Source organism: Euprymna scolopes, chromosome 17 (assembly GCF_053919585.1).
Source record: "Euprymna scolopes isolate OS-2025 chromosome 17, ASM5391958v1, whole genome shotgun sequence".
In the NCBI taxonomy this organism is placed as follows: domain Eukaryota; kingdom Metazoa; phylum Mollusca; class Cephalopoda; order Sepiida; family Sepiolidae; genus Euprymna; species Euprymna scolopes.
In genome coordinates, this window is record NC_136498.1 from 112,770,808 (window position 1) to 112,788,645 (window position 17,838).

Sequence of the window (17,838 nt, forward strand, 5' to 3'; positions counted from 1 at the left end):
TAAAATCTGAACGCAAACAGTTTAATATATAATGATATACAATTTACAATAAGTGTTCGAATTGATATAAATTTCGTCTAAACATTTTTATCCGAGAGATACAGGATCTCCCTATAAAAAAATGGCCAAAAGGATTCCATTCGGTGGCCATTTACCCGAGCTTCGACGTTCAATTCAAGTCCCTGAAAATGTTTCATCCAAATATCTGCATACATCATTGGCCAAATGTAGGTATGACACTAATCTTCGACACCATTGTTGTGTCGTGTCGTGGAACAACAGTGAAAATAAGAACAATCAAGTCGAAGTTCGGTTAAGAAACAAGTGTATTCTTAGAACTGCACGCCTGTGGAATTGTCTTCCGTTTTCCTGCTTTCCGGCTGACTACAATATGGTTGTGTTCAAGTCTAAAGTAAATAAGTTCTTGATGAGCCGTTCCATATAAGTTATCAAATTTACCAAATTTTCATTACTAATGATTACTGTATTGTCCAATTTCTACTGTACACTCTTTAACCCTTATCCTTGAGTGACCTCTTGGCCTTGATAATGTGGTGATGCCTATGTAAAAAAAAAAACAAAAAAACAAAAAAAAAAACAAACAATGTACAAAGATAGGAAAGCGTGTATATCTGCTGGGCACTCGGCTAGCAGTTGAAGTGCAGTCGCATCTCTCTCACCGGTGTTGGAATTACTAGCGCTATTTATAGTGCTAATCGGTATAAATTTCTCTGTTCAAGGAAGGCCGGTATAACACCCATAAAGAAATATAAGTAAAAACTAGTAAAATGAAATTGATTCATCATATTTTTTACTCTATATTGAAGAGGAAGGATCAAGGTTTCAATCGCATATAAACATTCTTTGTTTTACACTCCATAAAACCGGCAAAATTCTATTTGAACATCGCAAGATTACAAAATGTTTGGACGAAATTTATATAAATTCACACATTTATTGTAAAGTGTATATTGTTATATATTAAACTGTTTGTGTCCAAATTTTCACATCACATTGTATAAAACAAAGACTGACTTTATGGGTAACGACTGCTCTAATATAATATATATATTGATGTAATATATATATATATATATATATTAATATGAACAAATTTACATGGTCGTGACTGGACATGTTAATGTCCTAGGACTGGTTTCTTCTGTGGAAAGCAACCATTTATTAGATCACCTGACGAGAACTTCTGGTTTTAACTGACCATTTGTTCAAAACATTAGCATGTCCAGTGTTGCGACCATGTAAACTTGTCTATACTAATAGAAATATATCTTGCTCTTCGTTTATTGAGCACTCTTAATAACCTTATTAAATTCATTAGTTATCACTCTTAAATACCTTTATGTATGTACATTATGTGTGTATGTGTAATATATATATATATATATATATATGTATATATATGTATATATATATATATATATATATAGTCTTATTTGTAGTATTCCGAATTTTACTAGGTTCATATAATTCAGTAATCGTTCATATACCAATAAATTTTAGGCCAAAAAGAGATGACTTAAACTGTAATTTACAAAATTATCAGATTACATAACTGAGCATTCATATATTGTTTTAACAATATATATATATATATATATATATATATATATATATATATAGTAATTTATAAAACGGACAAAAAAAAATGCTTTAGTTTTATTTTCTACTCACAGTTTTTTCCCTTCTTCAATCAACCGCATGTTATATGGCGTCCATTTTGTTTTCCTGATAGTTCGTAGCTAAAACCTCCTTTTTAAAATAAGTTCATATTGAATTCACATGTGTGCCGTTTGTTGTCCGGATGTATCAATATGTTGTTGCAAGGGGGGAAGCCGGAATAATTTATTTATACTTTTTGTTTTAAATGTATGTGTGATATTGTGTGTGTGTGTGTGTGTGTGTGTTTCATATCATATTCCAAAAGAAGGATTTACTTTTGGCAGCCATGTAACTTTTGCTTCCTTATTTTGTCCTTTAGTCCTCACATTCCAGGAACGATGTTTATGACAAAGAGGGAAGAATTGCTGTTTTCTGTGTCAGAATCTATCAAGTCTAACATTTACCGTTGCTAAATTTTTTACTTTGAAATACTATTGTCTTTTTTTTTTTTTAACTCCCTACATCAAGTGGTTTCATGCCTCGCCTGGAGAGATTTCAATAATAAAAAAAATTAGATGTCAGTTATGTGTATGTGCAAGAGTCGGGAAGGGGGTCACCAAACAAGTGGACACACGGACGGAAATCGTGAGGGTGGATCACTTTAGAAAAAAACAATCAACAAAGACGCTCATCTTTCTTGGCGTGTGCTTGCATTTATTTTTTTAATCATATTAATAATTATAGAAAATCTTGGTGGCGGGAGGTCTGTTTTTTTTTTTTTTTTAAGTTAATCATCAGAAGAGTTAATTTGCATTTTCCTGTTGCACCCCTCCCCCATTTTTTTTTTTTTTCTAATGGTTTAGGAGTGATACTTTTATGGGACATCCACACTATAAATCTCAGAGCCAATAAATCACAGCATTGAATTATCTAAAATGAATGAATCATAAAGGGCTGCTCTCCTAGTTTGACTAGGCAGATTAACCTAACTCAAAACTCTTTATTCTGCTTCAGTGGATCCGAATATTAAACTGTAATTACCTAAAGTGATATAAGTGCCCATCGCATGCATGCATGTGTATGGTGAGATTTGAGAAATTGATGCCTCCCAAGCCTTGATTATTATTAAAAGAGAGGATAGCCCGAGCCCCTTCTACCTACCCTTCCTGGATCACCTGTTGACTGACATCCTCTGCGCATGCTCAGCACCCCTATCCTCTTGTTTTTGAAGGGTTTTATTATCCAATTGTTGTGATTCCTTCTCAAGGTTTAAATTGGAAATAGATTACCTGCTCCTTTTTAGTTCTCATTGGGCGAAATTGTTTTATGCTTGCTTTTGATTGGTTGAAACTTTTAAAGTTTTTCTCTTTCCTATTTTTTCTAATTATACTTGAATGTTTTTTTGGGTTTTTTTTTTTCTTCAAATAAAATACAACAAGTAAAATGCAATTTTAAATTTTAAGCGTCTCAAAAATCAAAATTTAAAGATCAGAAATTAGTGTTGCGTAAAATAAAAACTGAATTAAAAATAATAATAAAAAAAATTGCAAAATCTTGAAAACTTTTTAAAAAATTCATAATGTTCGGCCGATGCAACCTCCCACCTTCTTCATATATATATGTATGATTACTCCATTTAATCGCATAAATTAATATACGAAGATATAATTTTATCCGTAAACTTTAAGTATTTACTTCAACAGTGCTCAATACATAGGTAGAGCTAGAGAGTAAGTTATGAAAATATATATATGACAATTAAGCTACACAGAATATTCCGCGTTTCAATCTCATGAGAATTAGTCATAAAATTATATCTTTGTATATTAATTTGTGATTAAATGAAGTAATCATTGATATATATATATATATATATATATATATATATATATATATTTACCCCCAAAGTAGAGAGATATGCATGTGTAACGGATAACTAAATATTATTTGCATTTAAATTGAGCCGGTCTGGGAGTCTCATCTCACTGACCAGAAAGCATCTGAACGGGATGTAATAGGCATGCCAAGATAACAGTTGATTGGAGCTACGTCCAATCATTTGCATGCCTGAGTCAGAAAGAGTCAGTTCCTCTATTTCGCATGTTTATTTAATGGCTGACTTGTTTACACAGAAGCGAAATGCATTCTGGTGGATTTAATTTCGTATCTACATTAGTGTTTAGTAGGATTTTTAAATCTTCGTTTTATGCGGTTGCATTTTGGATTTCAATAAATATTCTATTAATAGTAATTTGAAAGAATAGTGTATGAGTCACGTAGAGGCGAGAAAAGCACATGCAGGCACACAGCAATTAGTCATACAATTTTATTAATATAGTTACTTATTTAAGAAATTAAAGCTACGTTAAGTTGTAACGTTGCAAGAACAAACAAACAGAGGAAAGAAATCAAAATCCGACTCGATACATTTTTTTACGTGCAAATGAAATGCAAATGAAATGCATTTATTCATGGTACTTCCAAAACAACGCATTTCATTATCTTGCAAAAGTCTTTCTGTACACACATATGCTTTTTAAGTCTTTCTCCTCGCCACCTTGTATTTACATGTCCATCTTCTCCTGCACGCAACTTGCTTCTGTCTTCGACCACGTGGTGTATTTTTTCTCCTTTTCTTGTGACGCAAACTTGCACACACTTGCTAATTTGCATACGTGCTTAAACAGCTGCTGCTGCTAATATTTTTGCTAACCAGCTATCCTACGGTCGTTGATTTTCTCACGCGCGCTTATATGCGCTGTGTTACAAGGTTACCTTTTCAAAGGAAGTGACCTAACAGGAAGTCTAGAGTAAGACGTGGCAGATAAAAATGAGAGGCATTCTTTCAGAGTTTCTTTTTACCATGAAGAAACCAAACATGTTTTCAGATATCTTCTTCCATCCCTTTGTGAGGAGCGGACGAGAGGAAGATTGTTACTCGCTTGTTGTGTATGTGTTGTTGATTTTTTTTTTGCTATGACAGTTACCAATTTAAAGAAAAGAAAATAGGGGAACGATTTGGTGTTACAGCTTCTTCAATCAACACACATCACAACTATGATGACTACTGCTATGTGTTATCAACACAACACAGTTGTTTACGAAACATGCAGATGATATTTGGTTGGTTTGAAGAAGGAGAATCATCATGACATGGCTATGCTATATATTAAGCAGAAAAACTTACTTTAACCAAAATTACTGTATTGGTCATTTAATTAAATGGTTGATATGTCGTAAAAGAAAACAGTCTAACTGTTTGCAAAACTGCCAGCCGGTTATCAGTCACGGCTTGGATTCTGTTTGGAAATCTTGAATTAAATACATTCTAAGGAATTTGGCACCTATTTTTTTTTATCTATTTTTTATCTATTTTTATCTATTTTTTATCTATTTTTTATCTATTTTTTTAAATCTATTTTTTTAAATCTATTTTTTAGTTTTTTTAATCTATTTTTATTTTTAATCTATTTTTTATCTATTTTTTATCTATTTTTTTTATCTATTTTTTATCTATTTTTTATCTATTTTTTAATCTATTTTTTATCTATTTTTTATCTATTTTTTATCTATTTTTTATCTATTTTTTATCTATTTTTTAATCTATTTTTTAATCTATTTTTTATCTATTTTTTATCTATTTTTTTATCTATTTTTTAATCTATTTTTTATCTATTTTTTAATCTATTTTTTATCTATTTTTATCTATTTTTTATCTATTTTTTATCTATTTTTTATCTATTTTTATCTATTTTTTATCTATTTTTATCTATTTTTTATCTATTTTTTAGTTTTTTTTTGCTGCTCCTGCCGTTGCTTTACAGCTTGATTGGAATTCTTTCTTTCAAGAGTGCATACTTGTTTTTTTTTTTTTTTTTAAATATCATTTAAGAAAAGGTGTAATGATGCTTTTGTACTCATTTTGATTGGCTCTCTTTCATAAAAATAAAAAAACCGACGCCATTTTTTTCCCCCTTTTACTGATGGCCCTCAATGAAATTTTGTCAAGAGGAAACAAAAGTGAATTTTTTTTTTTTTTTTTCTCAACTAATCAAATTATTTAACTGCAGACCAAAAAAATTTAACCAATTTGAACGCAAAATAAATTTATTTAAAATAATTTTTAAACTAACGGGATCTGTGGAAATTCCACAGCGGACTCTTTCATATATAATTTATTGATGTTGGCGTTCTGTGGATGTTCAGTGTAAATGGAGACGCCCTGATATTATTGTAGCTCTTTTGTTAAAACTTTAAAAATATTTATCTAAGCTAGCAGGAACACCCAGCGTAACCCAGTCGTAAAATATGCTTAAATATGATATTTTAATTCTTGCAGATTTTGTATATATTATTAAAGAGTTAATGTTCTATCGATTTTTATTATATTATAAAGTTGCGATTTAAAAAATAAAAAAAATATATCCATATGACTTGGGTGAATCAGCTTTAATCAAAACCGAAACCAAAACTTATGAAGGAAAAGATATATATATATATATATATATAAAAAGGGTTCATTCAAAAGGGTGAATGTACCCTTTTTTGGGGGTCAACAGCCAACTAGCACCGTGTGTGTTTGTGTGTATGTATGTGCGTGTTGGGGTGGAGAGGGCTCCCATAAGCTATGGTGAAGGCAACCTTTCTAAGAGAAGCAAATCTCTGATTTAAAAAACCATAAAGCGGGAGACCAGTATACGCATTAAGCTGGTCTGCAGTTTAACTTGTTGCTGGCTATCTTGCTCTTGCTTATTGCTGGATCTCAACATTTTGAACCGAGAGAGAAACTTAACTGTCGTACAAAGCTAAGACTCTGTAACATCATCTGTGTATAGATACTCCCTCAGGCATTTGTCTATTAAAATGGTCCTGTGGCGATGGAAGTCATTTTTGGGCTCATTGTCTGAGGGAGTGGCACTTGTCTGACAAGACGTTGCAATCATCATATATATATATATATATGATATGTTGGACAGCCGTCTTGTAATTGTTAAAGGAAAGCAGCTTAGTCTTACTAGCATTAAATATTACCATCCATTTGCGGCTCCATTCCACTACGGTCTGGAAGTTATTTGCTAACGATTTTGCCATTGTCTTTGATTTATGTACATCCGTTTTGACTTTCTTAGTTGAAATTGCTTGGTGTTGTTTGCGCATTTTTATTCTATTTTTTTCTTTTTTTCTTACAAGGGAATCATCGCTTATCAAGGTTGAAGGTCACTCGAGGATAAGATTAATGAGTATAACGTGGCCACTGAGACAACAGCTTAACGATCGTTGATGGTGGAAAGTGGGTAGAATTTGATTATTTAAGAAGTGCGAGACATCAAAAATTTGTTTGCATTGCACTTGAAGAATGCCATATTGTAGTCAGTTGGAAATTCATCCTGCTTTCAAGTTTGTTATTGGTCTTTGATTAACAGAAGTTTCTTTTCTCCTTGGCCTTCGGGTCAAGATCAAAGTGTAGTATCTGTTCTTCAGATGCTGCATTTCAATTTCTTGTTCTCTGTCAGTGGAGGAGAAATCCTTCACGACTGAGACAATTTTAATTTTTGTTCCTTTTCTCTACGTTAAAAAACGACCCTGGTGTCTAACTCTGCCCCGTGGGGAGGCATTGTAAATAGGAACAGAAGTTTCTTCACAGTGAAACAACGATGTTTTTTTTTTAATAGGCTTTTATTCAAAAGACGATTTTTTAAGGGGAGAATAAAATTTTTTTGATTTATTCATTTTTCTCGCTTTGATTTTTTTTTTTTTGTTTTTTTCACATTCTCTTTCCCGGTATTTTTTTTTCCCCCCATTTCCTTCTCTCATCTTTTATTTTACTCTTTCTATTTTTGCTCTCTCTGTCCCCCCCCCGCCTCTCATCTTTATTACTTGTTTTACTCACACACCTTCAACTGTACTCTGCTCGCTCTCTCTCTCTCTCTCTCTCTCTCTCTCTCTCTCTCTCTCTCTCTCTCTCTCTCTTTCATATTCCCTCATTTTCTCTCTTTCCTATTCAGACGAAATCCGTCTCCGTCTTTTTCTCCCCTCCCACCTCCACTCTTGGATCAACATTGTTATCCAAATCAGATGAACCATTCTACCTAGGAAAAAAGGGATGTGTGCTAGATTTGACTCCTTAATTAAAGAAATGGACCTTTCTGATTGAGACTCCTAATCAACATAGATCCACACCTTCTTTTCTCTGATATACCCGCAACCCTAACCCTCTTTATGCTCCCATTTTCTCTCCCGCTCTCCAACTCTCTTCTTCCAACCATCTCCAATTTTTTCCACGTCCTTTCTCCACACTTTTTCTTTTTATATATAACTACCACCTCCTCCCATGTCTTCATGATTTTCTTTTATCAATCAATATAATCATAACTATAATTTCATGAAACAAAAAAAAAATTAGGAGGAGGGTGACTGTGGCATAGAATGCTGTGAACTCTTCGTCCCTGGAGCTACTCCATGGTCCTCATTAGGAAGAGTTAAGAGTGCAACACGCGTCTGAATAGAATTCTCGCCGTCAGTAAAAAAAAAGAAAAAGTTTTTTTGCTTTTTTCCATCTCCCAATCTTTCATTATTATTACTTCGATTTTGATGTCCATTCCTAGTACCCCCCCTCTCTCTCTCTCTCTCTGTTTATCTATTTACAAACCTGTGATCATCTTTTTATATATATATGAAGTAAAATCGATATTCCCCTATTTCTCTGGCATTAATAGCTATAACAAAAGATGCATAGTTTAAAACTGTTCAGTTTGAACAAGTATTAGTCCGTGTTAAAAATTTTTTTCCAGTTTCACTGATTTTTATATTAAACACTGATCAATTTTTTATTGTTTTAATCATGTATAAAGGGAGGAAGATGAGTCTTCACTCTTTACTTTAAATATACTCCTACTCTACTTATAGACACTTGAAAAAGGTTAAGAGAAATATTTAAAGAAAAATTATTCTTTTTACTTTCTTTAATTAGTTTTAGCTGACCTTGAAGTGAAAGCGAAAAAAGAATGCCACATGTTCTAGTTTTAAGCAATTCAATATGTCCTAAGAGAATTGATTTCATAACTCAATCAATTAGCACATCTTATTTAGAGGCAGGCGTTATGAGTTCGACCCTCACCTGGGGTGCATTATTTTTACTGCGATTTAGTTCTTAGGCAGATTGTTTCGTTTTACTTTTGTTATATTTTCTGTATTTTGGAAATTAAAATACTGGGTTGTATTGGGTAACCCTGCTCATTATTCATATATATACAGGGTGAGTCACAGGGAGCGGATGTTTTTGATCCACCATTTGTCACGTAAGTGTCATAAGCAAACACATGGTATTCGCGACTCCACGGTAGCATGAGGGCAATGAACTGAAAAGAAAAGCAATTCAAAAGCAATAACTAAAACAAAATTTAACGTAAAAAAATAAAAAAAACAACAACAAACTAAACGGCAGCTTAAGTAAGTTTAAAGAGTACCTTCCTCACTCCCTATCCATATTCAAGGAGAGAGAGAGAAAGAGAAAAACAGAGAGAGGGGGGAACAAACCAAGTTATATATCCGTCAACGTTTCGTCTTTATTGTAAGACTTCTTTTGGATTTGAATTTCTTCTGAATTGAAGAAAATTTTCAATTTATTCATCCAGAAAGTCTTACAATAAAGACGAAACATTGGTGGATGTGTAACTTGGTTTGTTCCTTTTTCCTCTATCTCATCAGAATACTATTTCCATTATTCTCATTCATACATACATGTGTATATATGTATGTATATATATATATATATATATATATATATATATATATATAATCTCCCTCTTTCTTTCATTCACACACACACACACACACACACACACACACACACACACACACACACACATATATATATATATATACAACGTGATCGCTAGAAAAGTGGGAAATTTAAGGTTGTAAATTTTATTGCTTAAATTTTATTTCAATTTTATTGCATCTAACTTACTGACTTCTAAGATTTGCACGGACGACATTTTGAGCATCCGTTAGTGTATAAAAAACTTTATAAACATATTTTTGTAAAATATAAATTATCGGTTGACGAAGTTTTTCACTTGTGTATATATATGTGGCAGAATTATCATAAAACACAATTTACTCTTCTGATCTTTTCAGGTTTATGTAATTATCCCCAAATTTCTTTCTTTTTGTTTTAAAGTTAATCAGTTCTTATACTTCTGATGAGTTAGAGTGGAAAATATTTTTTTAAAAATTGACAATAATTATATGATTGTTTCTATGCTACGAAACAGGTGCTGGCAAGTATTGAACACTTTAACACGTTGAAAGAAAGAAATGGTAAAATGAACATCAACAATATAGACTTTTTGTCATATATATATATATATATATATATATATATATATATATATATATACATTCCTATAAATTCGTTTTTCTTTTGTGTGTATTGATATTCATATTAAAAACCCCCTTTTCTATTTATTTAAAAAGAAAATACGATTTTCTTATCTATGGGTTGTGGGATTGCATTCACTAGCAAAAGATCTAGCTAATTTGCATATTCTTTTAAACATTCATTTTAATTAATTCCCTATTAGTTTTTTCGGTTTTCTTATGGGATGATCATCTTTAGTTAACTTTTACGTGTTAGTAAATTCGTGCAGATATTCTACTTGATTTATACTTGTATAATATTTGCGTAAAAAGTTTATAGTAAACATAAAATTGTTTCCATATATATTTATGTATACGTATATATTTTTGTTTAATCTATCTATCTATAAAAGTGAAAGTGTCTGTGTGTGTCTGTGTACATTTCCCTACGCAATAACTCTGTCAATTTTTAGTCTACAGACTCGAAATTTGATATACAGGATACCGAGATTTGGGAAAATCTATGTGATCAGTTTTTGGCCATAAATTTGGCGTTAAGGGGTCAAAGTTCAATGATTTGACCTTTGACAACTCTACCAAACTCCTCCAACAATTTTGGGTCTATGCACTTGAAATTTTAGATATAGGTTCCTTGGACATGGATCTAACTTAATAAGTGATTTGAGCCAAAAACAATAAATTTATAGGGGTCATAAATGGGGTCAAAGTTAAAAAAAAATTGACCTCTGCAGTCTCTTCCAAATTACTCAGACAATTTCTGGTCTAAATATTTGAAATTTTACATAAAGGGTATTCAGAGATAGGGCAAGCTTTTCATCGGTTTGGGTCGAAAATTTTTAGTTACCAATATATAAATGTATGTATGTATGTATGTTTGTTTGCATGTCTGTCTTAAACTTTCAATAGAGGCGACGGATTTTACCAAGATTAGTATCCTTTTAAAGTTCGATCTTTCATACGACAAATTTCGAAAAATTGGCTAAAAAACATTAATATCCTTCCCTTCAACTAGGCACTTTTCTACAGGGAGGGGGTCACTTTTTTCGCCGATATTTTTTAAAGTTATCCTCTCCTTTAGATTGTCTAGCCTTTATTAAAAAAAATGTTGATTCCGGTTTGGCAGTGGTCGTAATAGCATAAACATTAGGTTTTACACTGTTCTTTTCCTCCTTTGTGGTACGGGTTCGAGCCTGCCTTCCTACTACCACTTTTTTTTTTTTTGCTCAACATACACATCCAAACACCCAGGCAACGCCGGGCTGAAATGCTAGTATATCCATAAGAGTGAACGTGTCTATGTATGTGTCTTTGTGTGTACATTTCCCTAGGCAATAACTCTGTCAATTTTAAGTCTACAGACTCGAAATTTGATATACAGGGTACTGACATTTGGGAAAATCTGTTTAATTCGTTTTCGGCCAGAAATTTGGCTATTAAGGGGTCAAAGTTCAGCGATTAGACCTTTGAGAACTCTACCAAACTCCTCCGCCAATTTTGGGTCTACGCACTTGAAATTTTAGATATAGGTTCCTTGGACATGGATCTAACTTAATAACTTGATTTGAGCCTAAAACGATTTTAAGGGGTCATAATAGGGGTCAAAGTTAAAAAATTTACGTCTGTGGTTTCTACCAAATTACTCAGACACTTTCTGGTCTAAACATTTGAAATTTTACATAAAGGGTATTCAGAGATAGGGCAAGCTTTTTAATCGGTTTGGGTTGAAAATTTTTAGTTACCAATATATAAATGTATGTATGTTTACATGTGTGCCTAAAACTTTCAACAGAGGCGACGGATTTTACCGAGATTAGTATCGTTTTGAAGTTCGACCTTTCAGACGACAAATATCGAAAAATTGGCTAAAAACATTGTCTTCACCTTCAACTGGGCACTTTTCTACAGAGGGGGTGGTCGCTTTTTTTCGCCGATATTTTTGAAAGTCATCTTCTCTTTTATATTGTCTAGCCTTAATTAAAACCTACATCACTTCCGGTTTGGCGGTGGTCGTAACGACAAAAATGTCAGGTTTTCTTTCCCGTTCTTTTCGTCCTTCGCGGTATGAGTTCGAGCCTGCCCTTTTTGTTTTGCTCAACACACACATCCAAACACCCGGGCAACGCTGGGCTGAAATGCTAGTATATATAAAAGTGAATGTGTGTGTGTTTCTGTGTACATTTTCCTACTTAATAACTCTGTCAATTTTCAGTGTACAGAATTGAAATTTGATACACAGGGTACTGAGATTTGGGAAAATCTTTGTAATCCGTTTTCGGTCAGAAATTTGGCTGTTAAGGGGTTAAAGTTCAACGATTTGACCTCCTCCGTCAATGTTGGGTCTAAACAATTGAAATTTTAGATATAGGTTCCTTGGACATGGATCTAACTTAATAACTTGATTTGACCCCAAAACAATAAACGTTAAGGAGTTATAATAGGGTTCAAAGTTAAAAAAATTGACCGCTTTTTTTTTTTTTTTTTTGCTCAACATACACCTCCAAACACCCGGGCAACGCTGGGGCTGGGCAGAAATGCTAGTCTATATATATATATATATATATATATATATATATATATATATATATATAATTTCTATAAACAATTTCAGTTATAATTGTCGGAATTAAACAATGACTTCTATTTTTGCAAATGTAAAAAATACACTCATGAGTATGACCTATAAATTTTAGTTTTACTGCTAGTTTCAAATGAATATTTATTAAGCACTAATGCGGCCTATGAAAAATCGAGTTTTGAACAAGAAAAATATGTGACTATTTTCCAATGCCCAAAACAATTCCTTTTGTTGTGTTATTTTTTGTTCTTGTTCAAAACTTGATCTTCCATAGCCCGCATTAGTGCTTAAGTGATGAATATTTTCATTTATATTCATTTGAAACTAGCAGTAAAACTAAGATTTCTAGGTCATACTCATGAGTGTATTTTTTACATTTGCAAAAATAGAAGTCATTGTTTCATTCCGACAATTATAACTGAAATTGTTTATAGGAATTATATATATATATATATATATATATATATATATATATATATATATATATATATATATACTAGCATTTCTGCCCAGCGTTGCCCGGGTGTTTGGAGGTGTATGTTGAGCAAAAAAAAAAAAAAAAAAAAAAAAAAGCGGTCAATTTTTTTAACTTTGAACCCTATTATAACTCCTTAACGTTTATTGTTTTGGGGTCAAATCAAGTTATTAAGTTAGATTCATGTCCAAGGAACCTATATCTAAAATTTCAATTGTTTAGACCCAACATTGACGGAGGAGGTCAAATCGTTGAAATTATTTCAGAATATTTTTCTTTTAATTTAGAAATATGCGATAGTTTAGTCCTATTCAAGAATGCAAGTACGAACCTAGTTCTATGAAAAGTTTTCACATGAATATTGTAAGTAATTTTAAAGTTTTCATAACGTAACTGTCGGTAAGTTCTTTAATAACAAAGATAGTGATAGCTCGAAAAACGTATCCGTGACGTTCTAACATCAGTGGATTCAATGTAAAAAAAGAAAAAAAAAAAGAAAAGGAAAACTTTTTTAAAGATAGAATAGATAAAAAAAAAAAAAAATTCTCACTTACTTTCCCCAAAAATTGCAGTTTGTGTGGGCTACAAATTAGTTTGCAATGGGCCGTATGCAGCCTTTGGGTCACATGTTTGGCAGGCCTAGTTTAAATGATATAAGGAAATAAGTTATATTTTAAGCTGCAAAAAATTTATCGCCTTCATATTATCTGATTCGTTATTTAGTGAATAACTAGCCTGTTGTAGAAGGTAGGCAGGCTCGAACCTGTGATGCGAAGGCGGAAAAGAAAGTGGTGTGCAAACAGGTGTTGGTTGAGCAAAAAAAAACAAAAAACAAAAAAAAAAATAAAAAATTGCGAGCGCAAAAAAGAAAGAAAGGTAAGAGTAAGTAAGCAGGCTCAAACCCATAATGCACCAGAGGAAAAAGAAGTAAAAAAAAAAAAAATGTCTTATCGATGTGTCCATTGTGGTTGTGACGTCATGGGCGGTCGAAAGACCGCCTTTTAAGCAACGCCATCGAAGCGAGGGTTGAATGACTTGCAAAAAATGTCAGTGGAAAAAAACCGACCCCACCTCTGTAGAAAACTTCCCAGTTGAGGGTGAAGGAATTAATGTTTTTGACCAATTTTTCGGTATTTGTCGTCCAAAGGGTCGAGTTTCTAAATGATCCTGATATCCTGAAAATCCGTCGCCTCTGTCGAAAGTTTTTGCGAAGCATACAAACATACATACATTTAAACAGACAGGTGAGATTTATATAATAGATAAAACTAAGATACCGATATTCCCTAGCGAAATCTGGTTTGGTTGACCCTCATCAAGATGAATACTTTTTCTGAATTTCAGGTATCATTCATCCAGGGCAACACTGATCGAGAATATTCAAACTTTGTGTGTCTTTGTTTTGTAGTTTCGACATTTAGCTGGAAATACAAACATAAACACAGACACTTGCCCTTTATATAATAGATGACAAGTGATGATCAGGCTTACTAGTTCTCTGAAAAGTTTTAACGTGAATGATTGTAGATCTCTCCTGAGATTTCATAATGGAACTGCTTGTAATTACATAAAGATTGTGATGACTCGGAAAAGGTTGTGTTCGTGACGTTCGAAAGTTCCGATCAACAGATTAAATGTCAAAAAAAAAAACAAACACACAAAAAAACATTGTTTTCCTCAGGTGAGAAAGGAAAACAAATTCACATTATTTTTCCGAGACCCCTACTTTAAAACAAAATTGCTGTCTGTGCAAATAAGCTTGCAATGGGTTGCAATGTTTGATGTTGTGATATTTTTTATTCATAATGGGGGTAGAGGTTTATTTGCTGCCTACCTCAGCAAAATGTGGCACAAGGCCGGAAAGTGAGAAACCAGCAGGCTCCCCTAAAGGAGGGGCACTCCTACAATTGTAAAAATTGCCTGAGTAACCCCATCGGCATTCCCCGATAGGGGCGCCTCAGGCAGTAAGCTATAAACTTATTCCACCGGAAAGCCCAGTGGCAAGGCCTGGGAGGGTGAACCTCTTAGGTATTACCCAGGCAGTGTACCTCAGTCCGACAGGTGCTGGGCCGGTTCCCAGCCCCTCACCTATCGGGCTGAGTGTCAAGTAACGGATCCTTGACGAGTACTTCTACCCTGTCTCCCTGCAGCCGAAGCCGCTAGGAGACACATCCCATCATGAGAGATTAATAATGGGGTATGATCCCACACAGTCGGGCGATTCTATTTATAGACGATGCTGCTAGGAACTGATGAATCGAATTAATTCACGTTCTGCTACCAACCAATCAGAAACCAGAATTGCTCCATAAATATTAAACCTTTCTGTAGCAATTTTGCATGTTTTTTTCCGTCTTGACACGGTAAGAATCTTTTGCTCTGTGGAACTGTCTACTGCAAACCAGTCACCTTTCAAGACTTGTTTAGAACAACGAACCATCGGAAACTGTTCTGTCTATTGCAAACCAGTCACCTCTCAAGACTTGTTTAGAACAACGAACCATCGGAAACTGTTCTGTCTATTGCAAACCAGTCACCTCTCAAGACTTGTTTAGAACAACGAATCATCGGAAACTGTTCTGTCTACTGCAAACCAGTCACCTCTCAAGACTTGTTTAGAACAACGAATCATCGGAAACTGTTCTGTCTATTACAAACCAGTCACCTCTCAAGACTTGTTTAGAACAACGAATCATCGGAAACTGTTCTGTCTACTGCAAACCGGTCACCTCTCAAGACTTGTTTAGAACAACGAATCATCGGAAACTGTTCTGTCTACTGCAAACCGGTCACCTCTCAAGACTTGTTTAGAACAACGAATCATCGGAAACTGTTCTGTCTACTGCAAACCGGTCACCTCTCAAGACTTGTTTAGAACAACGAATCATCGGAAACTGTTCTGTCTATTACAAACCGGTCACCTCTCAAGACTTGTTTAGAACAACGAATCATCGGAAACTGTTCTGTCTATTACAAACCAGTCACCTCTCAAGACTTGTTTAGAACAACGAATCATCGGAAACTGTTCTGTCTACTGCAAACCGGTCACCTCTCAAGACTTGTTTAGAACAACGAATCATCGGAAACTGTTCTGTCTACTGCAAACCGGTCACCTCTCAAGACTTGTTTAGAACAACGAATCATCGGAAACTGTTCTGTCTACTGCAAACCGGTCACCTCTCAAGACTTGTTTAGAACAACGAATCATCGGAAACTGTTCTGTCTACTGCAAACCGGTCACCTCTCAAGACTTGTTTAGAACAACGAATCATCGGAAACTGTTCTGTCTACTGCAAACCGGTCACCTCTCAAGACTTGTTTAGAACAACGAATCATCGGAAACTGTTCTGTCTACTGCAAACCGGTCACCTCTCAAGACTTGTTTAGAACAACGAATCATCGGAAACTGTTCTGTCTACTGCAAACCGGTCACCTCTCAAGACTTGTTTAGAACAACGAATCATCGGAAACTGTTCTGTCTACTGCAAACCGGTCACCTCTCAAGACTTGTTTAGAACAACGAATCATCGGAAACTGTTCTGTCTACTGCAAACCGGTCACCTCTCAAGACTTGTTTAGAACAACGAATCATCGGAAACTGTTCTGTCTACTGCAAACCGGTCACCTCTCAAGACTTGTTTAGAACAACGAATCATCGGAAACTGTTCTGTCTACTGCAAACCGGTCACCTCTCAAGACTTGTTTAGAACAACGAATCATCGGAAACTGTTCTGTCTACTGCAAACCGGTCACCTCTCAAGACTTGTTTAGAACAACGAATCATCGGAAACTGTTCTGTCTACTGCAAACCGGTCACCTCTCAAGACTTGTTTAGAACAACGAATCATCGGAAACTGTTCTGTCTACTGCAAACCGGTCACCTCTCAAGACTTGTTTAGAACAACGAATCATCGGAAACTGTTCTGTCTACTGCAAACCGGTCACCTCTCAAGACTTGTTTAGAACAACGAATCATCGGAAACTGTTCTGTCTACTGCAAACCGGTCACCTCTCAAGACTTGTTTAGAACAACGAATCATCGGAAACTGTTCTGTCTACTGCAAACCGGTCACCTCTCAAGACTTGTTTAGAACAACGAATCATCGGAAACTGTTCTGTCTACTGCAAACCGGTCACCTCTCAAGACTTGTTTAGAACAACGAATCATCGGAAACTGTTCTGTCTACTGCAAACCGGTCACCTCTCAAGACTTGTTTAGAACAACGAATCATCGGAAACTGTTCTGTCTATTACAAACCGGTCACCTCTCAAGACTTGTTTAGAACAACGAATCATCGGAAACTGTTCTGTCTATTACAAACCAGTCACCTCTCAAGACTTGTTTAGAACAACGAATCATCGGAAACTGTTCTGTCTACTGCAAACCGGTCACCTCTCAAGACTTGTTTAGAACAACGAATCATCGGAAACTGTTCTGTCTACTGCAAACCGGTCACCTCTCAAGACTTGTTTAGAACAACGAATCATCGGAAACTGTTCTGTCTACTGCAAACCGGTCACCTCTCAAGACTTGTTTAGAACAACGAACCATCGGAAACTGTTCTGTCTATTGCAAACCAGTCACCTCTCAAGACTTGTTTAGAACAACGAACCATCGGAAACTGTTCTGTCTATTGCAAACCGGTCACCTCTCAAGACTTGTTTAGAACAACGAATCATCGGAAACTGTTCTGTCTACTGCAAACCGGTCACCTCTCAAGACTTGTTTAGAACAACGAATCATCGGAAACTGTTCTGTCTACTGCAAACCAGTCACCTCTCAAGA

General features: G+C 34.4%; 1 protein-coding gene across 9 annotated transcripts in view; it reads left to right on the top strand.

Moving 5' to 3' along the window:
• Nucleotides 1-17,838, top strand: part of LOC145296892 (focal adhesion kinase 1-like) — an 890,147-nt gene that overhangs the window by 306,771 nt on the left and 565,538 nt on the right. The window lies entirely within an intron of this gene.